At 44.1% G+C, this 18,896-nt stretch overlaps 2 protein-coding genes across 2 annotated transcripts in view; one reads left to right on the forward strand and one right to left on the reverse strand.

The window, feature by feature from the left end:
• LOC135367121 (neprilysin-1-like) overlaps window positions 1–2,034 on the forward strand; it is a 288,929-nt gene extending 286,895 nt beyond the window's left edge. The window contains exon 4 of the transcript XR_010414366.1: window positions 1,967–2,034. The gene's annotated coding sequence lies outside the window, so the exon portion shown is untranslated. The remainder of the gene's footprint in view (window positions 1–1,966) is intronic.
• LOC135367118 (hemicentin-1-like) overlaps window positions 1–18,896 on the reverse strand; it is a 134,903-nt gene that overhangs the window by 67,452 nt on the left and 48,555 nt on the right. The gene's annotated exons all lie outside the window — the stretch shown is intronic.

Consider the following 18,896-nt stretch of genomic DNA (forward strand, 5'->3'; position numbering starts at 1 on the left):
CGCAATTTCGAACAAGAAAATGCACGGCATCGCATTTATTTCATTCATTGTTTTCTTTTGAAACATTTTCGGCTTGTTCTTCTTCATTTCTATTTTTTTTTCTCTCTCTGGGTGCGTGTGTGTGTGACTTTCTCCTTTTGTCGAAAATAATTTGAGCGGTCATACCGCATGCCAACCTATTTCCTTCTTTCTCTTTTTCTTACGTTTCTCCGAGACTCTCACGTTTCGTTTGTGGGGCAGAATCGTTTCCTTCGCTTCGAAAGCACATTTCCATTCGCGGCAAGCGCAATTCTCTCCGTCCACTATAGGCTACGACGAAGAAAGGGAGAAAAAAAAAGACAAAAAAAAGACAAGGAGGATGTAAGAAAAGAAAAGAAGTGGCGTGTGCCGATGTATATCCTGAAAGGGGACCGCTGCAAGAATCGTGGCAGCAGCAGTCAGCTCAGAATGTCACCAGGGGAAGGAAAAGATACATCGAAGTGGAATGTCCAAATCGGACATTTTGGGTCGCACGCAAGAAAAGGCAGGAGACGTCAGCTTTGGTTTCGTCTGCTATACGCGCACGAAAGCATCTGACATTTTGCGTTGCCGGCCGGTTGTTTACCTCTATGTGTTTCTTCGTTCTGTTTCTCTCTCTCTCTCCCCCTTTGCGTTTCCTTCTTTCTCCTAGGAAAATGTGATATGAAAAGAAAGAAGGCTGAAGGTAGACGGAGCTGACGCAGTGATTTTTGGACACGGCGTTCTCAAGATACAACACTGTTCGCGAAATGTTCTCTATCGATTACGGATGACTGTGCTTGGGAGTTTGTACACAGAGGACGTTTCACACGAACGGCACCTGTTTCATGGTGCTCTGGTTCGTATGGATGCATGACTTGTCGAAACTAATCTATGTAGTTGTGTTTGTCCCTCTGTGTTTACCTCTGTGTTTATCTGCCTCATCCGCTACGACAGAAGGACTTCTACTATAAACAATTTTTACGCCAAACAACAACAACAACAACTTTGTATCAAGATGATGGATGGTGAGATGGTTACGGGAAATGTGGTTATTTCCTGCACTTAGGTCATGTTCAAGGAGCATGAGTTTAATAAGTACATCTTTTCGTCTACCCTACATGGCATAGTCCACGGCTGAGGGAGATACAACGGACCACTCCACTAGAACACGGAACAAAGAGCTTCTTGCGCGACACCGTACAACATTTTGACGGGAGAGAAAAAGTCGCGAGTCTAGACAACATAAAAGCATTACTGGAAACGACTCTTATGCTTCTTAAGTTCTTTGTTACAGCCAGGACATTGTGCGAAACAGAATACGGGATAGATACAGTATGGTTCAAAGACGGCTCTGATGATGGTTGATTACTGGGGATACTTCTTTTGTGTGTGAATATAAACATGGCGTGCCATTAAAATTCGTCGCTGTGTCTGAGCAAGTGTTGTCCGTCTCGGGTCTCCTCCTTGCAATTATAAACCAGCTAGTCTGCACCCTTTCACTGTTATCGATTCATACATCGATCAGCTTGCAGTGTACGGTAAGCAAAGGTCGTCAACAGCAATTCGTTACTGTTGCGATACTGTCGATACAATCGCAGACCCCTTAGGGTTTTCATAATACATAGAGGTGTCATAGCCAATGCAAATGAGGCAGAGCTGGAATCTGCTGCGAACCAAACCCAAACACGAGGACAATGCATCATCACGTTCGTACAATCAACAATCGTCGCCGGTGTGTCTTGTAGAGGGCGCTGTGTTTGTTCGTGCGGCCGGTCGAATGCTGTGATCAATGTATCGAACGGACGGTGGTAACACCGGTAGTCTGGTAGCAGGGCAAACAAAGACCCTTCCATCAATCAGAGGAGACGTGATTGAGGCGACGGTTCATCTTTTATTCATGCGGCCACCATTAGGAGGACCCCAATAACTGGTGGGCCTCATGTTTAGCCGTAAATTCTTGCTTCAGGGAACAGCCGCGCCAGATCGGCCAAGCTCGAGAACTTGGGACAACAGAGCTGCTTCCGTATGGATTCCTAGTATGGGACCTCTTACTCGACTGACGCTAATGGGCGAGGTGCCACCTTCTTTGTATGCATTATGGAGATGCATCTGCCCGTCCACGAGAACAGTTAGATCTGGATGCATGTATCCAAGAAAGGATTGATGGCCCATCTGCACTGCGGACCGCACAGACGTAGATGGCCATGTAGGTTATCCTCGTTATTTAATAGTTTCTGACTTTTGATCAAAAGTGCTGGTGATGTTCGCTACTGGTTTCTCTTGCTTGTATGATCATCGCCGTCGTCATTGTCATCGCTACTGGTCTTTCTAATTAATTTTTTGTTTGTTTGTGCAAGTGCAGTAGCTCCTGTTCTGCAGAGAGTGCAATGGTGAGCATGGATGCCATCGTGCAACACGCTTGAGTACCATTAGCACGAGTGTTGAGACGTGCTGTTTGATGAACGAGTTACTAGAATTCAACTAAAATAAAAAGTGTACATCATAGGCGGGCATGTAACATCTGATGTTTAGATGACGAGAATGAATTATGATCCGGATAAAACTGAAAAAAAAACAACAACAAAAAACAATAACATAGAACCATACTAGATACCATGAGTATCCCAAACGTTTCCGAATTCAGCTTTAGTTTCTCGCTTCGTTAAAAGCTTGTGGACTATAGGAAAAGAACAAGAATAATACATGGGAATCAAATGGTTAAACTTTCTTATAAAGCTTCGCGATAGCTAGCATTATGTGCCACACGAATGGCCACCGAATGTCTTCGCAAGGGTGTGAAAGTTCTTGTTGGGAACATAGTCATCTTGAGCAGAATGATGATAAGAAGCAACACTGGACCGCGACCAGGTGCCGTAAAGCCCTTTCGACCTGGCTAACCTCTCCTAATGCTCATAATGAAACCAAAGCGTTGCCTTAGCACCCAGCCGCTTTCATAAACAGAATTTAGACCAATTAAGTTCGACCAATATCAAAATAAAGGTACGTAAAATAACGCACAATAAAAAGGTGATAAGAATAAAGAACTAAATTTACAAAGTAACACTATTGCTTTAAGTTATAAATAAAGGAACACCTGTGAAGGGCCGTTAATGGAAACTAGGAGACGCCATGCAGCCTGAACAGAGCGGTTTGTATTCCTCTGGTTCAGGTTCTTGCTCCCGTAGAGTTAGACAGAGTTCCTGAAAACGAAGGACCTATAACTCTTTGACCGTGGAAAACCTTGGGCTGTGCGCAAAATAACCCCTCATTTATTTTCTCTCTACTGTCATTCTCCCTTGCCAAGTTTTCCTCCCTTTTTTGTGTGTCTTTATCTCTGTCGTATAAAAAAATAAATGTGAACTTCCTTTAAGCTTTTTATAGTTGGTGGTTAGAGGCGAGTATATCCAATGCATCACTGCCACATGTCGCGTTTGCTTACCAATGTAAAACACTGCAGTTTATTTAGTGCATTTTTTTGCTTGAAGTCTGCAAAGTGTCTATACTCTCAGGCTATCCAGTCGCGAGTTCGATCCCGGCCGAGAGCGGTAGCAATCTGGGGGAGGTAAACATTGCTTCCATCACCGTGTGTCGGAGATTTTCGGCGCACGTCAAAAGAACCCCGGGAGGTCCAAATTATTCGCAATCCTACCCTGCGGCACGCCTAACATGTCGCCACACTGCGCAGACAAAGCCTTACGTGCAACATAACGGTGCCATTATTTGTTACCCAGAGAAAAGCATTAAGCATCGTCTGCAATGTACAGGGCTGTTTACTTCTAACTCTACACTTTGCATAGGTGCAGTCTGCTATAGCTGCCGGCTGTTGCTCGCCATATAGCAGCAGCGCTTGCTGTGCTGCTTACGCATGAGTGTTCATTCATATCCATGCAAATGTTTGCACGGCCACATTACTGTGGGGAAAAGTTGTCTCTGGCAGCGTCAGGTCGGGGCTAAGAGAAATAACTTTATTTCATTCCCATGTTTGAATCTCTCATATTTGTGTCCTGCAAAGTGCATATCGGGCACCTAAAACAAATAGAAGCGTTCCGTGTATTTAGAACTTGCTCAGTGATCATCTTTCTGCAATTTGTGCTTTGTGTGCCCGTTTGGCAAGCCTTGTTTCAGCTAACCTCGTTGTAGAGGCTTCTTTTTAGAGCGCCACGTCTTAGAGAGTAACGTTTTACTGAAAGTGGCGGCGCGTTACGTTTTAGCGAAAGTCGATTTAGAGAGTGGCGTTTTTAGCAAAGTGGCCTCAACTTCGCGATGGATTCGGTTTAAATTATGTTTATTTCCCATGTTGATATACCTGTTTGTGGAACTCCTAAAAGTGGCATGCTAAGCCTATGAGGAAGCGAGGTTGTAGTAGCTGGCACCGTCTTCGTTACGAAAAGTGTGTCAGAGTGTACAATTATAGCTTGCACAAGGGTTTTGTATGTCAGAAACAGGGAGGATTATGCGCAATGTAATTTCGAGCTCTCCCTGTTTGCTACGTTCTCAGAACAGTTTTGTTTGACACGTGTTACGTACCACTGATCTTTATTTATTTATTTTTTCGCGGAAGAGGGGGGTGAGGGGCGGTCGTCTCATGACCTGCATTCTGGGCAACGTTCAGAATGTGCTCCACCATTTGTGAAAGTGCTTCACCATGGTGAAATGGGGGGGGGGGAGATCTATTTATTTTGGCAGGAAAAGTCAGCCAGAAATAATGGTACATACAAACACACACTACACATACAAGGCAAATCCTTTCGGTATTGACGCGTTAGTGCTATAGCGCGCGACTAGTGTATTTGTATTCCCAATTGAGGGGCTTACAATATGAGACAAAAATTAAGTCTTCGGATGGAAACCTTAAAAGCAGGCGACATAGGAGAAACTGAAAAAAAAAGAAAGAAGAAAAAGTTAGTTAATTTGTGAATTTTTTTTCTCATTCTGTCTTAGAGGATTGGCATCGGAATACATGTCTATTTTCATTCATTAGTGGGGCTAGTTCGTGATGGAGTGGCACGTACTGCACTTCGAAAACTCGAGGGCACTACATTTAGTTGATGTGCCACAATATAGATTGAGCAGTATTTGACAGGGTACACCGATTATGTCGTTTCTAAATAGGTTACTGTGACGCTGACGCTTTTTTTTTTCTTTTAAAAATCAATCAATCAATCAATCTAAAGATTGGATAGTTGGTAGCCTCATACAGATAGCCTCGTTTCGTGTTACATTCTGTCCGTGTCTGATTGCGCTGACACAGCTACGTTTATCTAGAGCCGCAACATGTCACCAGTTTTGCTCACGCTACGTTTCTTCAATGTGCCCCTGCATCACACCACCGGAAATAGTGATTACTGTTCCCACAAACTGCTGACGTCGTCAGTCGGAATGCCGACGCACCGTATTCAGCGTTCCGGTACGCTTGCCACTCAGCAACCGAGACCCCGCAGAGCACTAGGGAGTTGCACAACAGCTACCTTGTTTCCACGCAGGCTCATTTGCTTCATAGCCATGTTGTTACACCCGATGTTGTTGCACGGGACACTATAAGTGGGGTCGTATATCAAGCTAGACCGATACCGCGAGGTGCAGAGTGAACAGATGAACAGGGCAGCCAGCCATACGGCTATCGTTTGTGATCAAAGTAAAACACCCTGCATGTTGGTGTTGATCTTGCACGATGAACTTCCTGCCCTGTCGTCCCTTCTCTCTGGCCCGTTCCCAGTGCTACTTTGTCTTTTGAGCTTGGGGAATATCGAAGGTCCGTAGCGGCTGGCTTCCTTCAATATATTTAGGATCTTGCTTAAAGTAATCATCAGTAACGAAGGCGTGGATGTCTCCAGGACGTTAGAGACCGTCATTCATCGCCTGCGACTCAACGTCCCGTTCGCAGCAGCATTCCTTCACAAGATAGGTGTCGTTTGATCGCCGAGAACTGTGGAGAACGCTGGAACTGTGGAGAACACGGAGCACGTGCTGGTCTCTTGCCAACGCTTCGATTCTAGTCGGCGAATACTGACGAACCCCTTTCTAGAAACTTGACAACCGACCTTTTGGTGTTGAGAAGGTACTGGGGAGTTGGCCAAGGTACCGGCGACCTGCGCTGTGTGCACTGGCGAACTACCTCAAGGACATACGTGCTGAAGTAATCTGTTAACTCATTCAGTGCTTTCACACATCAAGCGTCCTGGAACAGCTGGTCGCACCAGAGCGACCTACGTTTCCAATTTTGTCTTTCTACTTCTATTCTATTCTATTCGTAGATGTCTCAATGATGCATCAGTGCCCCAATCATGAACGGGGAGGCCCGCATAGGGTCAATCAACGAAGGTCCAGTGCTAATGACCATTGGTCACTCCGAAACCGTAGGTTGTAGTTCGTACGGCGTTCACAGAAGCCCATGAATCAATCCTGAACGCATCGGGTACAGTAGTGTATCCGGTTGAAGTAGCAAGTCGGAGCACTTTGTTCGCCCGTATGTTCCCTCCCATTGTACGCGTTAAAGATAATGGGCAGCGATAATCGCTCCCAGTCGGGAGAAGCCATTTTGGCAGTCGATCCGAATCACTCGTCGTTGAGGACGAGGCTAATGCACGCCCGGAGTGTGTCGATTCAAAACTGAAGGCTCATTCACACTGCTGCGTTTACGGTTGCGCTTGCGTTTTACGTTCGCTGACAGCGAATCATTGCAACGGAACATCCTTCCGGGTGAAGCGAGCCGCAAACGCAGTAATGTGAATCAGTCTTAACTCTGAGAGGTCCCTGCTCAACAGGAATTTGAACTTTGTTCGAAACTGAAGCATATGAATCATCCTGTTATATGCCGAACATGCTGCAACTTTATTTATAGACGAGGGTATTTTCCTAACTTCTTCCAGGAAGAAACGCACCACATTTCCAAACTTTTAAGCGCAATTACACGCGCATTTTATCTTGATTAAAAAACTAGATTAACAAACGCTAACAGGTACATTTTTTTTACTCCTTGTCTTTCTTTTCTAAATTTCATTTGTCCTTGTAATAAGAAAACAGTAGGTTTTAGTTTGTGTTAAGTTAGTTTGTCGACCAATTATGCCCCCCCCCCGAAAAAAAAAGATAATTCACTCTCTTTCAATCCTATTTACCATTCTCATCTTTTTAATACTATGAGATAGTTGCACAAGTATATCCAGTCGACACGTCGTCACCACTCTCACCCTCACTTTTTATCGCATTATCACCATCCCTACCAGAAGATAAATCTATCAAAGCACTGTCAGCAGTGCGTTTTGTAGCCTCGTAAAACAAAGTTTTTGAGCTCCTCCTCGCTTCTCGTGTTCCCCTGGATGTACGCCTCATGCATGCTCTTTATCGTTTCCAATTACGCGCGCTCACACACGCACACTACATCAATGCTTGTAGACAGTAGCAGCTATACAAACGGAAAACTTGCGCTATCGTATCTCGCTGGTTTCAGATCGCATAACGAGGGTTCCGCTTGTTGCGTGCTTGCAGTGGATACATTAGTGACAATGAATGGCCAGAAAATTAGACCGATAAATAATCGACCGTGGCAGCAGTGGCGAGCAGGGCTGCGGGGGCCGTAAAATGGCGTCTAGTGTCGCGGCTTCCTAATGAGGACAGATAAGGAAACGGTCGTTTACGGCGACAGCTAGACACCAGTCGGCTGTATCGTTCGTCTGTGAAATCTCGGGAAATAGGTCTCCTACATGTATGACAGTCGACATAAAGAAAAGCTGGCAAAAGCTGGTTATTTCGAATGACATTTTTTTTTTCATTCCGCGAATAGCAGCGAAATATGGTTGTTTAATGGTGAAGTATAATGCAAGGTCTGTTCTCGTCCGCACAATCATTGTGAACGTGAAAGAGATTCATAACAGGAAGAAGACTGTTGAGAGCATCTAAATTTTAGTGGAACGAGACTTTCGTGCAGTAGGCTGCACTTCTTCAGGTCTAACAGCAAGTTACAAACACTCAGAATATATAAGACACGTTGTAGGGTAGAGAGCGAGGGTTGATACAAAGATAAAAATAAAAAGGGGGTATGGCTCCACAAGTTTGAAACACCTCTCAACCGTCTTATTTCTGTTGTGAATCTCTGTCGCCCCGCATACTTGCACGTTGCTCCTGTATACGTACAGGTTGGGACAAAAGTTTACGGAACACGCGAGCGGCGTACTTTTTCTTCGGTACGACACCCTAGGGGCCGCCGGAATCGTGTGAGTTCACTGTTTCGAAGGGCTGTAAGGGTGCGCTGTTGGCGACCCACAGCGGTAGCTTCCACTTCCCTTACTCCCCCAAACGACACCGGAACTACCACTGTGTGTCGCTAGCAGCGCACCCTTCCGTCCCTCCGAAACAGTTAACTCACCCGCTTCCGGCGGCCGCTAGGGTGTCGCACCGAAGAAAAAGTAAGCTGCTCGCGTGTTCCGTAAACTTTTGTCCCAACCTGTACTACGATTGTGAACGTGACACGGGAGGCATTGCTGAATGGCACAAGTCATTGTGGCACAAGTTCTACTTGCAAGACGAGCGTGAAACATTGAATCAGAAGTTATTGTTGTAACGATGCGATGATACCTGAGGTTTCTACGCGATAAAAAACAAAAACAAAAACAAAAAACTAGAATCGTTTTCACAAACTTCTAAAGAAAGAAATTGGCTACATCTTTAAGCATTCTGGTAACGATGGAAGAACGTCGAAAATTTGTCAAGTGCGGTCAACACAAGTAATAAAAACACTGAAACTACTGTTTATTAACGTACCTTTCTTGCAGTGGTCTGCATTTCGTCAGGTACAAAATGCAGACCACTGCAAGAAAGCTCCACTCGATCACTTTTCCATCATTAATTGTTGTTGTTGTTGTACGTTAATAAACAGTAGTTTCAGTGTTTTATCGTTTTAGCATTCTGGTAAGCAAGTTTATGTAACAGTAATTGGCATTTAGTAGTTATTTGCAAATAGTAAGTCTAAACAGGTCAGTCTGGTAAGTAAGTTTCAATTCGATAGCTTTATACAGCCATCTTCTGATACTGACCTTCGCGCGCCCGCACTAGTTTCGGTACCGCCATAGTTTCTTCTTCGTGTTTCTCTCTGTGACTGATTGATTGATTGGTAAAAGGAAAAATAATGAGATCCCAAACCACTGTATAACCGTTACATAGAATTTACGTAGAATCATTTGTAATGTATTTGTTGTACACACTAAAAACATATGTACGTTGCATTTCTATCTTGTATTGTATATTACGGTGTATTTTCACTAATTGTATCGTTCTTTGGTACACACATTATTTAAAGGGTTCTTTCTTGTTCGTTTTATTCAAAGCTATGTAAGTGCATAAATACTGGTATTAGTGACCGTCTGCCATCTAGCAAGGACGGTCCACACGCCAAAAGCCATAGGCCATCCTATTCTTTTTTTTTCTCTCTTTTAGTGTGTAAAACCAGTCGAATAAAGTTATTATTACTGATGATCATGTTAGACTGCTCCTCCTTTTCGAAGAGTAGACAGGAGAGAATGTGCTCATGGCACTGACATACACGAGAGGCAGCAACGGTTTTTAAAACAACACACACACACACATAAAAAAGACGCGCCACCGGAGGAGGCGCTTCTGGACACAGAATATATAAAGAGCATCCGTTCCTAATACTAACAACTCAGTATGAGGCTTCCTTACGTTTCTTTTAATTTTTTTCAATTTTTTTGTCAACAAAGTACGCGTGTCCCTGTTAACTAAGCAACGCAATAAGCTCATTTAATTTTCTTTCCGAACCGGAATTGTAAAGTACATGCAACGACCTCATTCTCATGATGTTACAACTCACGAGGAGGGGTTAATGGCTGAGCTATTAGGCAGAGGCTGATGCCTAACACTACTCATTACGAGTAGCTTTTAGCGATTCGACTTCCTAAGGAACGAGGAACAGGATTCATTCATTAGTTGAAGCGCCGAGGAGCGGCTCACCTCTGCACCCGAACAAAGTTGCTCGCTTGTTAAGGATGGCGCTGCACTTAAGTCTCGCAAAAACTGCTTACTTGCAGTTCACTGGGTACGGAGAAAACACTTTCTGCCCCTTTTTCGGTAAAAAAGAAAGTTTCCCTTTAGCTAAGCATCCCAGACTACAATAACCGGAGGATGTGATCCGAAGGAAATTAGCGGATAGTTTGCTTCCCAAAGATTTGTTCCGTTGTACTTCCCTGAAAGTTTCGCGCCTGTGGGGCTGTTTTGTGCTGTTTGTTTTAACTGCTATGCTCTCGCTCCTGATGTGTTTGTTGTCTTACCCACGTCTTGCGCCATAAAACTCCAACTCATTATTACATGTTTTTGTTGTTGCGTGTGAATGTATCTATCTGTTTGTCGACTTCGTCGAGCATTTCTGATGCATCAGTACAAGAACGCCTTAAATATAAATATAAACATCTATAGGTAATGACTTTGTTGACTGCACAAAAAAAAAAGAATCAAGAAAGCAAGCTTATTATTACGAAAGTTACAGAAGCTTTAAGCTATAGAACAAATTCAAAAGGATTTGACTTCACGACTGTGAGGATGGCGCTTATGTACGGAAAATCCATCCAAAAAATGATAGCAGAGTGATTCACCAGTTTCGTCAAGATGCTTTATGCAATATTTATTACTGCTGTTTGCTATTCTTCCGTAAACGATATAAATCCCATAAAACGATATATATCACGTGAGTGATATAAAACGCGAGAGTCAACAGAAACAGCGTTTCGGTTTCAAATGGTGGCCCTGTTTAATTTACCATACCCTACCGTACCCTGTGTGTAAACCGTACCGTACCGTACCATACCGTAAGGGCAAGCGAACTGTGTGTGTAAAGAGCTGTACGAATTTCGTTCGTCGTTACATCTCAGTGGGGTCGGCTATTTCCACCGCTGTGACGGATGGATATGCGAGGAGAATGATTGGCTCTCCTTCCAGGAATGGCAACGTCCCGCTTTCTCTAGCTCTAGTGTGCTGTCACCACGACCTACTAGATTTTAACGACCATGTCATAGGCACCCCATCCTAACGCCGCATTAGGAGACTAGCGGTGGCGCCGCTCATCGGCTCGCTTATTGCTTCCTCAATTTCTGCAATACTTTGTACTTCAGCTTACCTTAGTGTTTTTGTACAAGCGCTAGATGTCTCACGGGAGATGCTTCTTTCTAAAGTTGATTATCATCATCATCATCATCCTACGCGTTTTCATAGGAGCTGTTGCTGTCGTCTGCTACGGTAGTCGCATGTCCGCTTCTGTGTGTTCAAAATTCAAATTTTCATTGTCCAATCATGATGGAAATCTCGCGGGCCGATGGGTAGCGCCCCTAGCGGATCGTGCGGACGGGCTCCTCATAGGGATTGCCGATTATAACATGGTCGTTACAGTTTGGTAGGTCGTGGTTGGCACACGTCTCGTGACACGGCACACACAACGATGTCGTGCGCTTCATTTGCGCTCATGTGAGCGAATCACCTTGGAGATGAGCGCTGTAGAGACATTCTGATGAGCACTAGTAAGTGCACGCTATTCAGGCATTAATGGTTCCACATGCCGTCATTACAGATTGTAAAAGGCGTTGTCTAGGAGACTGGTCTCTAAAATTCGTAACTAAAATCAATTTTTGTTTCCTGCACCGCAAAGAAATTGATTGAGACACGCTAAGGAAAAAACGCCTCCGCCCTTGCGGGGGAGACTCTCTATCATAAGGAGTCTTCTTTTGCTATTACTACGAATTGGCGATTCAATTGAATAGAGGTTACGAGTTGACGACTGGATGAATCGAGTAACTGAAGAAAGTTAATAATATGAAGACAAATCATGATTTGTGCGCGTGAAAATTGTTCCTTTTCATAATAATTATTTTATGTTCATGCTAAGAGGAGATAGTGTGCTCTTTCACTCTCGCACATTTGGGGTGAAGGAAAGACGCGTCTCAGAAGATGCGCAATGAACAAAATAAAGAAAAAAAACGTGCCCCTTCACGATTTTTTTTTGCGGACGATCTATCGAACGGATTTTTGTTCTGAAAACGGCTACGGTGCTACGTGACCGAAGGAACCAGATGTTCTCATTGAGTTCATGGCTTTTATATATTGGCTATATTGGCTTTTTCTATTTTTCTATTTCAATATTGGCTATATATTGGCTATATCTATTTGCTATATATATATATATATATATATATATATATATATGGTTTTTGTAATTAAAAAGTTAATTATTGAAAGTTAATTAGGACATTGCCTTAGGAGTTTGCTGTTGCCCTCTGAGGGCTCTTCAGCATATGCTATATTGTAATTGACTTCATCTCGAAAAAAGTTATATATATATTATATACACATATATTAAAAAAATCTGTTCGCATTTAGCAGGGACGCCTGTATATATTATTTGCGTTATATTATATTTATTCCTATTTTGTTTATCTGTATTTATCATTCATCTTATTTTTGTAATATTACAAAGGCGAATTGAAGCTGCACCAATATCTCTTAATGGAACGTCAAAAAAAAAGAAATCGTATATAATAAAAAACTTTGTTAAAAGTCGACCTACTGAATAAGGGTGGCAGTTCTCTTTGAATTCAATTCAAGTTCATAATATTTTTTGTCATATGTGCTTGCAGAGATTCGTGACTGCAAAGCTCAATGTCAAATGATTCACGTTCTGATAACTGCGTAACAAAGTTACAAGATCCTCCTATAATGTCGCCACGTCCACAGCGTCCCATAAACCCATCGCAACCCATTCCTTTGTGTAAAAACAGCGAGCAGGAACTATGGAGGCGAACATTTCCCCCCTCCTGGTGCCAGTCAGCGCAATGGTATGCGATCTGTTCCTGATGTTTCCGAAACCAGGAAAGCAGAGGGGAACAAAAAGGACGTCAGACGGAACAATGCCCAACCGCAAACGTGCAAAAAGGGACATCGTAAAACAGATTCACGCTTTCACCGAAACGGAAAAGGCTCGTTTCCTCGCAGGAAGCTTACGCCGTGAGCAGCAGGAATGAAGGTGCAATAACTGGCACGAAAGATATCAAAGCGACAGAATCAAAAGCGTGAATAACTGTATGAAGCGAAAGGGCATAGTGGCTGCAGGAAGCCAGAAATATGGCAAGGCGTGCTAATTTGCTATGCAACAAGGGTGCTGCTCTGTTTGTGCTTCTGTGCATGCAATACATTTTTCGTATTTGCATTTGCTAACGTTGCTTTGTGTGTGGGCAGGAAGACGACCGCAGATGGTTGCGGTGCAGTGCATCTCGGGTCCCATTTACTGACCCACGGTGTGGCAGATGTGAGTCTTGTCCGGTCTGCTTCGCGTTTCGCTTCTTGTTTTCAGCTCCCTCGGCTTCGTGAGGCGTCTTCGTTTATAGCTATATTTCTATTTTGCTTCCCTATTTTTATTTGATATTTCCCTCTCTCCCTCCCTTCCTACTGGTATATATACTTCCTGTAGTGGGGCTACTCTGTAACCTGATGAAGTGCAGACTCTGCACGAAAGTCTTGTTCGTTTTAAATCCCTCAGCGTAATCACAGTTAGTAGGACATTGGCATTCTTTTTTACTTCTTGTATTGAGAAGATGAAGAATAAGGTAGACGACGCAAGGGGGGGGGGACAACCACACTGAAGGGAGCGGAAGTTGTCTTTCTTTCTGGCAGTTCCCCCCCTCCTTTTTTTTATGGCGCGAGGTGGAAGTTGGATAAGTAAATATTGCAGTGTGGGGTGCGTGGGTGGGTTATTGCGACGGCCGTGTAGTGCACAGTTGTCGAAGAAAAAGGTTGCTTATGAAGAGGGCAGGCTCCGCCACTGTTAGATGGTTTGGTACATGGAAAAATAAAATGAACATTGTGGTGTTTGGTGATGTATTATGATGAAGATTTAGTGTTGTGATGAAAGAAATTGTTAACGATGCAAACCACAATGAGTGCCTCTAAAATGACCTGTAAGTACCGTAGGTAGTAAGACCTGTAGGTAAGGCGTACAGCAAGTACTTGTTGTAGCTGTTGAGCTTGTTGTAGTACTTGTTGTGATGTCTGTCGTGATACGAGTCCTAATTTATCACGCAGATGACGGCTGTGGTGGCGCTTCACAGACTGTCAATGCAGACACAATAGGGCAATGGTGCTTTTGACCTAACATTCAGCATGTCCTCCAAGTATTTATGGCTGTTCCTGAACACACGGCATGAACGTGCACAGGAAAGATTGCCGAATGAGCACACAACAGCCACAGTTTGTTCCTGTCAAAGCGATGACTTTGTAGCGCCCACCAACGTTGAGAGCTGTGTACAGCTCTGTAACAGTTGTGGAGAGAGATGACCGTAAAGAACACCTCACGTGCAAATCTACTTCAATTATCTAGATGATAAAGATAAGCAAGAAGGGGTAACAATGGCACCGAAGCGAGTGCGGGCTACCGCAAATAAGAAGATAAGAAACTGGACCTATGGAGCTGCCGCATTTGAACGCCTTTTGCAGAATTCCCAAAGATACAGCCAATTTTCATTTATCTGTTATTAGTTCAAACCAGCTAGACCACCGTTCAGAATATCTGCGGACAAAAGGCAGAGTGTCCCTTTCGAAATTGCAGCATTGTAAGATTCGCACAGGAGCGACACAGTCAAAGGGAGCATCTAAAAACCTCCTTCCCTGAAGCACCCCCTAGGAAGCCTCAAAGAACTTTTGAAGAAGACGTTCGTTTGTCGCTTCCAGTGAGCTTAGGAACGTTTATAACTACAAGTCTCAGACTGAAGGACATCTCTGATTTACAACATTCATGCCCCTTCCACTCAACTTCCTTTCATGTCTCTAAGTGATATAAACGACGACTATTGACACCGGCACGTGCCTTAAACGTTAAAGAGGAGGTAACACGATTCACCCACTTTTAAAGTAATCATGTTGATGATGGGAGTATATGTCTCCCGAATATACCAAGCAAAGCCATCTGCCGATGCGATCCCGCGCTCAGAAGTTATTGCACACCGAAAACCTGACACTGCGAGAGAGGCGCCAACGACCCGTGCGCGCCACATGCGAAGGTGCGTGGCGTACCTGTTCCCATGGTAACTGTCTGCTCCTCCGCAAGAAAGCCCTCTGTTTGGCGTCGCGCTCTCTGTCGAACTTTAGAAAGCGATGACAGAAGGAAGTCATTAAAAAGGTTAGCCAGCTGCAGGACTCGAATCCACATCTTCTAGATCACTGGTCCAGGACTGTACCAAATGAGCTAAGCTAACACGCCTCCCCAATGACTTTCAAGGTTGCGTCATTTGGGAGCCATTGGGGAGGCACGTTAGCTTAGCTCGATTGCTAGAGCCCTGGACCGGCAATCGAGAAGACGTGCGTTCAAGTCCTGCAGCTGGCTAACCTTTTCTGTGACTTCCTGCTTTCATCGTTAATTTGTTCTTTGGCCCTTGAGCCTTTCTGTGTTTGTCCTTCTCTGTGTTCCAGCCTCAGAACATCAATTTTGATCGTGTTTAGAAAACGCTTGTTTTTTTCTAAAAACAAATAAGATTAGATAGGCAGGGTGCTCCGGATACAAGTGTAGCTTTGTGTATTGACCACAGAGCTACAAACAGGGGATTTACCAATGCGATTAAAAATGATTTCTCAACCTCTTTAAGCCTTTCATACGGTTTGTGGACTAACAACTATACCGTCCACGTACTTCTCAGTCGTGGAAAACGAAAAAGGAAAATTTATTTAAAAACAAACGAGAGGAGAATTAAAAAGTGGACAATGGAAAAAATGGTGCCTTGAGCTCTATAATTGGAAGAAACCAGGCGGGCTTTCGGTACATGGCTGTTTCTATGGCTTGCGCGATGAAGAAACGCGCGTGATGGGGGTTTGAGTTGACTCGGACTACGCCAATTTCTCTTTTACGAGCGATGTTACAAAAGTGGATTATCCGCGTGTGTTCGCAGTGTACACATAGCCACGTGTTTTGTCTTCTGCGTGGGTTTATGCTGTTGTATGAAGCAACCCTATACTGCTTGAAAAGGTCGATATGAAAAGGGTCAGTCAAACATGTTTACAATTGCCTCGGACGCCGAAACTGACAGAGGAGGAGAAAATGCAGTTTACTGTGGTTTTCTTCTTACTAGCCGACGAGAAACTATTGTATGTGTGCAGCCTGTAGACCATCTTTTGTCGGTGTCGTGGAACGTTGATTTCGTTGTTGGTGTAATGAAGACTTAGTCTTCTGCCACCACCATCACCATTAAAAGCAATGACGGGATTACAACGTGACCCACTCCACGGTGTCAGGTAGACGTTACACTGATGTTTGCAGACTTCCACAAGCCTATTTTTTTAAATCTTCTTTCATAATTATGCACGAACTCTCTCATTTCCGCAGAAAGTTTCAACATATCAAGGCTAACACACGTAATCACTATGACACGTTGGTGTTCCTAAGGTTAATGACACTAAACTGCTGCCTGTACTCCATAATTCCAGTGCGCCACCAGTACGTGTGACATAGCATACACTTTGGTGCTACTACTGAAACTGAACAACCAGAGCGCAAAAAAAAACAACAAAAAACGTTATGACCCTAACACCGTACTTCGTTATGCAAAGCAGCTACGAGTTTGAGAGAGAACATTTCAAGGTAGTACACTTCATTTACAACTTTAAATAGTGCGCAATGGAGCATCATTAGTTGCAGAGCTGTTGCCCCGGACTTTCTACAAGCTCCCGTGCTATCCGTGTCAAGAAAAGGACAAGGAAACTCGTTAGCGATTATAATTAGGGCTCATTGCTTTCAGGAACGGAGCACACTCTCTGGGATGAGTCCAGACAAGTCATACGCTCGCTGCTGACGCAAACCGCTACAACCCTTCGTGGGACTAGAAGTTGCGCTGTTTCACTCTAAATGACGTAGTATAGCTGCAATGAGCACGCGCGCGCGCGCTCTTGAAGAAGGAATAATCTAAGGTTGGAGTGCGGCTTGGGTCTCGGAGGAGGAGTCATTAGGCAACATTGGGACCAGTGGAGTGGACTGCGTGTGGTTAGATGGTGAAGTACATAGCGCACCGTTTGCCGGACACGTTTGTTTCATGTGTTCTTGTCCGTGCGGCGTGAACATCGCATGATCTCATTGCTAGAGAAGGCGTTCTAGAAAGGACTCTGGAGAGACACGTTTTCCTGTTTCTTCTTTTCTACTGACTAGTACGCTTGTGAATTGAGAAGAAGAAAAAAAAACAAAACAGGTCATTAAGTTGTAACTTGCAACACTTTTCTACCAAGCATTTCGAAGAGTGATGTCCTCATGCATCTCTTTCATGTTCTACCGCGTATTGCAAACGATGTGTAAGACCGTCAACAATAAATTTCCTTACAACAATAACAAGGACAACTAAAAGGCCTGAAGTTTGGGCATTGTGCCAAACTCGTCCAGAGGCGGTGGCTTTTAGGGGCCCTCACGTGCCCATGTCACGTGATCATAGGGTGTCATGTGGGGGTCAGGCCTACAGGGCTACTGCACGTGAGAATTAAGTAAAAATATATAAAATAAAACAAAACAGATGAATATGCAACAAATACCAATATATCGCTTAAGAGATTAGGGCCAATCGACTTATCGACCGAGAGACATAATGACAGATCATAAATCTGGTGATCGATCACACCTGGCAAGGTGCGGAGACCATGAAATATAAATAGCATCATTTCAGATGAAATCATCTAACTATATGTGTATCCATTATGATGCTGTAGGTACAGTGAAGGTACAGTGCGGGTACAGTAGGAAACTTCTAACGACCTCATAGTCAATGGCCGCTAGTATTATCGTTGTCAATGAGCACGGGAGAAAGCCAGCTCTTGGTATTCGGGTGAGAGCAGCTTTGTTAAAGAGGTCTGCCTTTGCTAAACGGGTCGCTGAGTAAACTTCCTCCTCGAAATATTTTTTTCTTCCTAAGAATCCTCCAACTAGCTCACAGACTCATTGATACCTTTTATATTTCTCCCCTTTCCTCCCATTTAGTGTTGTTTAACTGTACTGTACTGTACTTAACTGTGCTGTAACTATACAGTGGACTACAGTATCATAAATGCAAATGTCCCCATTAAACTATGCCCACGTAGCTCCCTTTCCGCATAATGACCTCTCGACAGAACGTGACCCGCCCCCCCGTCAGTCTAAATGACTCGCACGAGTTCGACCCTCAGAGCAAAGTGAAGCCGCCAAACCAGTGCGAGAGATCGAAACTTCTCCAGGCACTTCGTACAACTTCATCGAATATTCATACCCGCTCGAAGGCGCAAATATTTAAGTGTGTCCATCAAGGCCAGGTTGGCTCAGGGTCACTCAAGGCACAGAATGATATGACGTCGTTGACTTGACAGAGACAATCGATCAGAAATAGCTTGGGGGGCAATCCATCAGACGTTGCGTGCTTCAATCCCTCGCCTACAGACAGGTGTCAGGGCTCGGCAGATCGAAACAAGAAAAAAAAAAAAAAGTTTATTTTTTATTTTTTATAAGCCATATCGGATCGCGGAGCCTTTTCCGTCCTGAGTGGCAAGGACAGTAGGCGCTCTCAAGATGGTAGTCACGTCAGATGCTTTTAGGGAATTTGCTCTGCAGAGGGTGACGAAGGGAGGAGCGGCAGGGGTATATTGTCTCGGGTGTCAGACGTTCGCACATCTGATAGTTGCAGGGTGAGCAGAAGACAGTGTCGCTTGATGAATGTTGACATGTGCTGAAAATTGGACTCTTAACACAGTTTGGCTGACAGGCTGGCCGTATAGGCAACGTTACGCCCCCTCCCAATACAGTCTGAGGTAATTGCTAGTTTCTTCTTTATTTGCTAATTTAGCTATAGTTAGTAGTGCGTGTGTTTCTCAAAGGGGTGCTGCTCAATGTACACCGGTAAACACACGCA

The sequence above is a fragment of the Ornithodoros turicata genome, chromosome 8 (genome assembly GCF_037126465.1).
Source record: "Ornithodoros turicata isolate Travis chromosome 8, ASM3712646v1, whole genome shotgun sequence".
NCBI classification, from domain to species: domain Eukaryota; kingdom Metazoa; phylum Arthropoda; class Arachnida; order Ixodida; family Argasidae; genus Ornithodoros; species Ornithodoros turicata.